The 5507-nt window shown below is 36.8% G+C and overlaps 1 long non-coding RNA gene across 1 annotated transcript; it reads right to left on the bottom strand.

Annotated features, from left to right (window-relative positions):
* Nucleotides 1-624: 624 nt before the first annotated feature.
* Nucleotides 625-2779, bottom strand: LOC140181650 (uncharacterized). Its single transcript, XR_011876647.1, has 3 exons — nt 2647-2779; nt 831-1149; nt 625-742 (listed from the first exon to the last, which is right to left on the bottom strand). It is a non-coding gene; the product is annotated as an uncharacterized lncRNA (long non-coding RNA).
* Nucleotides 2780-5507: the final 2728 nt, after the last annotated feature.

Genomic DNA, 5507 nt, shown 5'->3' with positions numbered 1-5507 from the left:
TTCTCATATGCATTTTCAATTTGTTATGGTCCTTAGTATACAAACTTCTAAGTTTGGTGTCTTGCATGCATTGTTTATTTGATCTTAGTTGCATCCTTTTCATTATTGTGTCTCATCATTAAAAGTTCAAAATTTTTTTTTTCAAAATTGTGTCTTTTCAAGTCAATAACACAGAGAATTAAAGATTTAGAACATTCAACAGAGGAATCACACAGAAATAGGGGTGTCAGACGGGGAAGCCCGCCCCGCCTATTCAGGCGGTCCCAAAATCCTAGCCCGCCCCGCTTAATGGCGGGATGGCGGGCTAAGCCCGCCTAATTAGTTTTTATTTTTTAATAAGAACATATCTAATATCTTTTATTTAAATCAATATAAATCGGGCTAAGCCTGCCTAATTAATTTTTTTATAAGAACATATCTAATATCTTTAATTTAAATCAATATAAATACAAATATTAAATATAAATAGTCTTCAAAGTATATAAATAGTCTTCAAAGTAAATAAACATAATTCAATTATCCAAAATACTCAAGTCATAGTTATAAATAGTCCCATAGACAAAATAAATATATAATATAAAGTCCAAAAACATAATTATAAATAGTCTTCAAAGCAAATTAAACTTAATTCAATACACTTAATTTTCATCTTCATCTTCATATAAGTCAATAACATCATTGGAACCAACTCCTGAAGAATAGCCTTCTCCTTTTGCAATATCTTCCTGATCTTTATCTTCCTCTAGAAAAAAGTAAATAAATATATTAGCAAAATAGTACATAATAATGTTCAAAATCACTCAAGTATGTATGTCATAAATATAATATACCAAAATCATCATATCCACGTATCCAATTTCTGGTGCAAATCACCGCTTCAACATTATCTGACAACAAACGACTTCTATACTTATTCAAAACATGAGAACCCATGCTAAATGCAGATTCTGAAGCCACGGTAGTAATAGGAATGCTCAACAAATCTCGTGCCATTAGTGATAGTGTTGGAAAACGATGATGATTGTCTTTCCACCATTGCAAAACATCAATGATTGCATCATTGCAAAATAATGTTGCCTCACTCAAATAAATATCCAGTTGGTTCTTTCCACTTTTCACTTCAGCTTCTTGATTACGGGACATCAAATCCTTTGCATTACAAACAATATATGATCAAAAAGCATGAAAAATAAAAAATACATATAATCAAGTAGATAAAAATACTTACACCAACAATTTTAATAAGCTGAGTTCCAATTACAGAAGATGTTGCTTGAAAAAAATTACTTGAAAGTTGGGAAGAACTCTCTACAGTTGTAGAGGAATTTTGGTCATAAACCTCAAAAAGCTTGTATAACTTACTCTTCACATGCTCCACTTTGTCTTTAGCACTAATAGGATCAATCTCATTATAGCAATGAACCAAAGTGTTGAGTTTAAATCTAGGATCAAGAACTGCCCCAAATGCAAGAACAACACTGTATTCTTTCCAATATTTCTTGAACTTAATCATCATTTTTTCTCCCATGTTCCTTATAAGCACTTCATCATTCTTCAAACTATTCATTAAAATCAGCTGGATTTGCCAAACTTGTAAAAAATACAAGTTGGATGTTGGGTAAAAAGTTCCAGACATCAACTTGGTAGTTTCGTAAAATGGTAACAAGAAATCACATATCTTTTCAGTTCTTCTCCACTCATCTGATGAAGGACAATACTCCCTAAACCCAGCTTCTTTTACTTTATACATTTCAAAAGCTTTCTTATAAGGAATAGCACTTGCAAGCATTGCATAAAGTGAATTCCACCTAGTAGGAACATCTAAACATAATGCAGTTGTATACTCAAGTCCCTCAATATCTTCAAAACATTCTTTAAACTTAACCATTCTACTTTCAGATTTTCTCAGAAACTTAATACCCTCTCTAATCTTACACACTGCATCACCACATATTTTCATTCCATCTTGGACAATAAGATTTAAAATATGAGCAGAGCAACGAACATGAAAGAATTCACCACCACACAACAATGAACCATGCACATCCAAATTACTTTTCAAGTGTACAACACAAGTATCATTAGAAGAAGCATTATCCAAAGTAATGGAAAAAATCTTTTTATCAACTTTCCACTCATTCAAAAGTGTAAAGATTTTAGAAGACAATTCAAATCCTGTGTGAGGAGGAGGCATATGACAAAAATTGAGAATTTTACTCTGTAATTTCCAGTTCTCATCAACAAAATGTGCAGTCAAACATATAAACCCCTCATTGGTACTTGAAGTCCAAAGATCAGATGTTAAGCAAATTCTATTTGGAATGGAAACTAAAATTTTTTTAAGTTTCGCAGCTTCTCTCTTGTGGACTTTCACTATGTCAGCCTTAACCGTATTCCTAGAAGGAAGTTTCAAAGTTGGACTAATATATTTCACCCAATTTCTAAATCTCCTATCATCAACCATATTAAAAGGCTTATCCCCAGCAACTACATACCCAGCAAACATATCTCTAGCCACTCCTGAATCAATCTTAAGTGAACCCATTTTAAGTTGCAATTCTGCTATAGTCTGACCAATATCTTCATGCTTAATTTGAGTACAACTATCAAGATGCCGTTTTATAGTAGAAGTGCCATATCGCTTACCTCCAGCTTTAAACACTTTCTTGCATCCTTTACACTCAGCACGTTCTACTCCATCCTTATCTGGACCGAGCTTTTTGAAAAAATTCCAAACATCAGAGGTTGCTGGTCTCAGCCTTTTCGAACTAGGTTCATCAATCTCGACCGGAGCAGCCTCAGAACCAACTTCAGTAGTAACAAGGTTACTCACAGTTTCAGAATTCATATTTCCTGAAATAAAAGTAAATTCTCTTTAAAGATCAACAGTTTCAGAATTCATTTTTCAGAATTCAAGTATTTAACCAACAATCATTATTTCTCTTTAAAAATCAACCCTATAAAGAAATTCCCCTCATGATGGCATGACATGATGGATCCATAAACATTGAGCAATTAATCTATTATTAAATTCACCACTTGGGTGCTAAAAACTGCACTAGCAACTTCATAGACAGCTGTATTTGATAAATAACAACACCATTTGATAAATAACAACACCATTTGATAAATAATAACTTCATAAACAGCTACATTTGATATCTTTGGTACTTTCTGTAGTTTAGTAACACCCTTTTCTGTACATAATAAATAACAACACCATGCACTTTCACTTAGCAACACACACTATAAATTACAATCATCAAGTATATCATATATCAACTTGTGTTAATAATTTGAAAACAAAGAATTAGTTACAAATATGTGTTCAGGTAATAACATTAGCAAAGGTTAGAGTTGTGGAGACCTTGAAGGATCAGAGCACAAAACAGCCCAAAACACAAGACCCAGAGCGTGGAGCAGCCGTGACCGAGAACGAGACCAGCAGAGTCAGAGGACAAGTCACGACTCACAAGACCCAGGAGCCAGGACCGAGTCCAGCAGGCAGCAGCGACGACGGCCAGACGGAGCAGCAGCGGTGGCTATAACTCAGTAGGCCACGACGACCGAAGATCGACGGTGAGGAACTGACTCCGACTCAGCGATCGTCAGGGGTGAGGATGGAACTCTGAAGTTCGAGCTGAGGTCGATGGACGATGGAAGTGAGAGACTGAGAGTGACGGTGAGGAGCTGAGGATGACCGAGTGAGGAACTGAGGAACTAACGGTGAGGAACTGAGGAACTGAGACTGAGGAACCGAGTGAGAGGCTGAGAGCCGTCGAGGAGACTGGAGACGAGACGACTGAGTGTCTGAGTACTGCCGAGGAACTGAGAGGAGTGAGACGTGAGAGTGAGGCAGCTGCAAATCTGGAATTAGGGATTAGGGAGTGGGGATTCAATTTAGGGTTTCAGGCTTTCAGCCGTTTCGCTGGGTGGGGAATGGGGATTGGGTCGGGTGGGTCTGGGTTCATGGGTTCTGGGTCTGGGTTCATGGGTAATGGGTTCAACAAAAAAAAAACTTCAGCCCGCCGGGGAAGCCTGCCCTGCCCCGCCAAAGCCCACAGTTTAAACGGTTTGGGTTAGGCGGGCTTTTGTCTTTCGGCAGTCCCAAATTTCCAGCCCAGACCGCCTTTTTTGGCGAATTATGCGGGCCGGCCCGGCGGATTAAGGCCCGTTTGCCACCCCTACACAGAAAAAGCTGGGCGTTTAAAACGCCCAGTGAAGAAGGAAAACTGGCATTTAAACGCCAGCCAGGGTACCTGGCTGGGCGTTAAATGCCCAAAAAGGTAGCATTTTGGGCGTTAAACGCCAGAATGGATGCCATTCTGGGCGTGTAACGCCAGGAGGACACTAGAGGGAAGATTTTGTTTTTAATTCAAATCTTTTTCAAATCATATCTTTTCAAAATCAATTTTGAGTTTAATGATTTAATTCAAACTTTTCAAGTTGTTACTTGCCTATTAAGAAAAGATCAAATTTTAAATTCTAGAATCATATCTTCTAGTTTCTTGTTAGTCAAGTAATCAACCTTAACTTTAAAAATTTCTCTTTTTAATTTGATTCTCAATCATATCTTCTCAATCATATCTTTTCAATCACATCCTTTTCAAAATTAATTTTCAATCATATCTTTTGATTTCTAATTTCAAAATCTTTTCCAAAAATCACTTAATTTCTTTCTCAACTTTAATTTTCGAAAATCATCAATCAAATTTTCAAAATTTCTCTTAATTATTTCAAAATCTTTTTACTTTAATTCCGAAAATTCTTCCCCTCTTCTCAAATCCTTCTATTTAAAGGACTAACACTTCTCCATTGTCAGCAATTCGAACTCTGTCCCTCTTGACAATTTCGAATTCTCTCTTCTCTACCTCATCCTTCTATTTTTATTTTCCTCTGACACCTTAAGGAATCTCTATACTGTGACATAGAGGATTCCATATTTTCTTCTCCTCTCTTTTCATATGAGCAGGAGTAAGGACAAAGACATTCTTATTGAGGCTGATCCTAAACTTGAAAGGACCTTGAAGAGAAGGCTGAGAGAAGCTAAAGTACAACTCTCTATAGAGGACCTAACAAAGCTTTTCAAACAAGAAGAAGCCATGGCGGCCGAAAACAACAACAATGCCAACAATGCAAGGAAGGTGCTTGGTGACTTTACTGCACCTACTCCTAACTTCTATGGGAGAAGCATCTCAATCCTTGCCATTGGAGCAAACAACTTTGAGTTTAAGCCTCAATTAGTTTCTCTAATGCAATAGAATTGCAAGTTTCATGGACTTCCATTGGAAGATCCTCATCAGTTCTTAGCTGAATTCTTGCAAATTTGTGACACTGTCAAGACCAATGGGATTGATCCCGAGGTCTACAAGCTTATGCTCTTTCCCTTTGCTATAAGAGACAGAGCTAGAACATGGTTGGATTCACAACCTAAAGAAAGCCTGAACTCTTGGGAAAAGCTAGTCAATGCCTTCTTGGCAAAGTTCTTTCCACCTCAAAAATTGAGC

Source organism: Arachis hypogaea, chromosome 18 (genome assembly GCF_003086295.3).
Source record: "Arachis hypogaea cultivar Tifrunner chromosome 18, arahy.Tifrunner.gnm2.J5K5, whole genome shotgun sequence".
In the NCBI taxonomy this organism is placed as follows: domain Eukaryota; kingdom Viridiplantae; phylum Streptophyta; class Magnoliopsida; order Fabales; family Fabaceae; genus Arachis; species Arachis hypogaea.
Note: the sequence above shows the minus strand (reverse complement) of the source record. Positions and strands in the feature narration are given on the sequence as shown.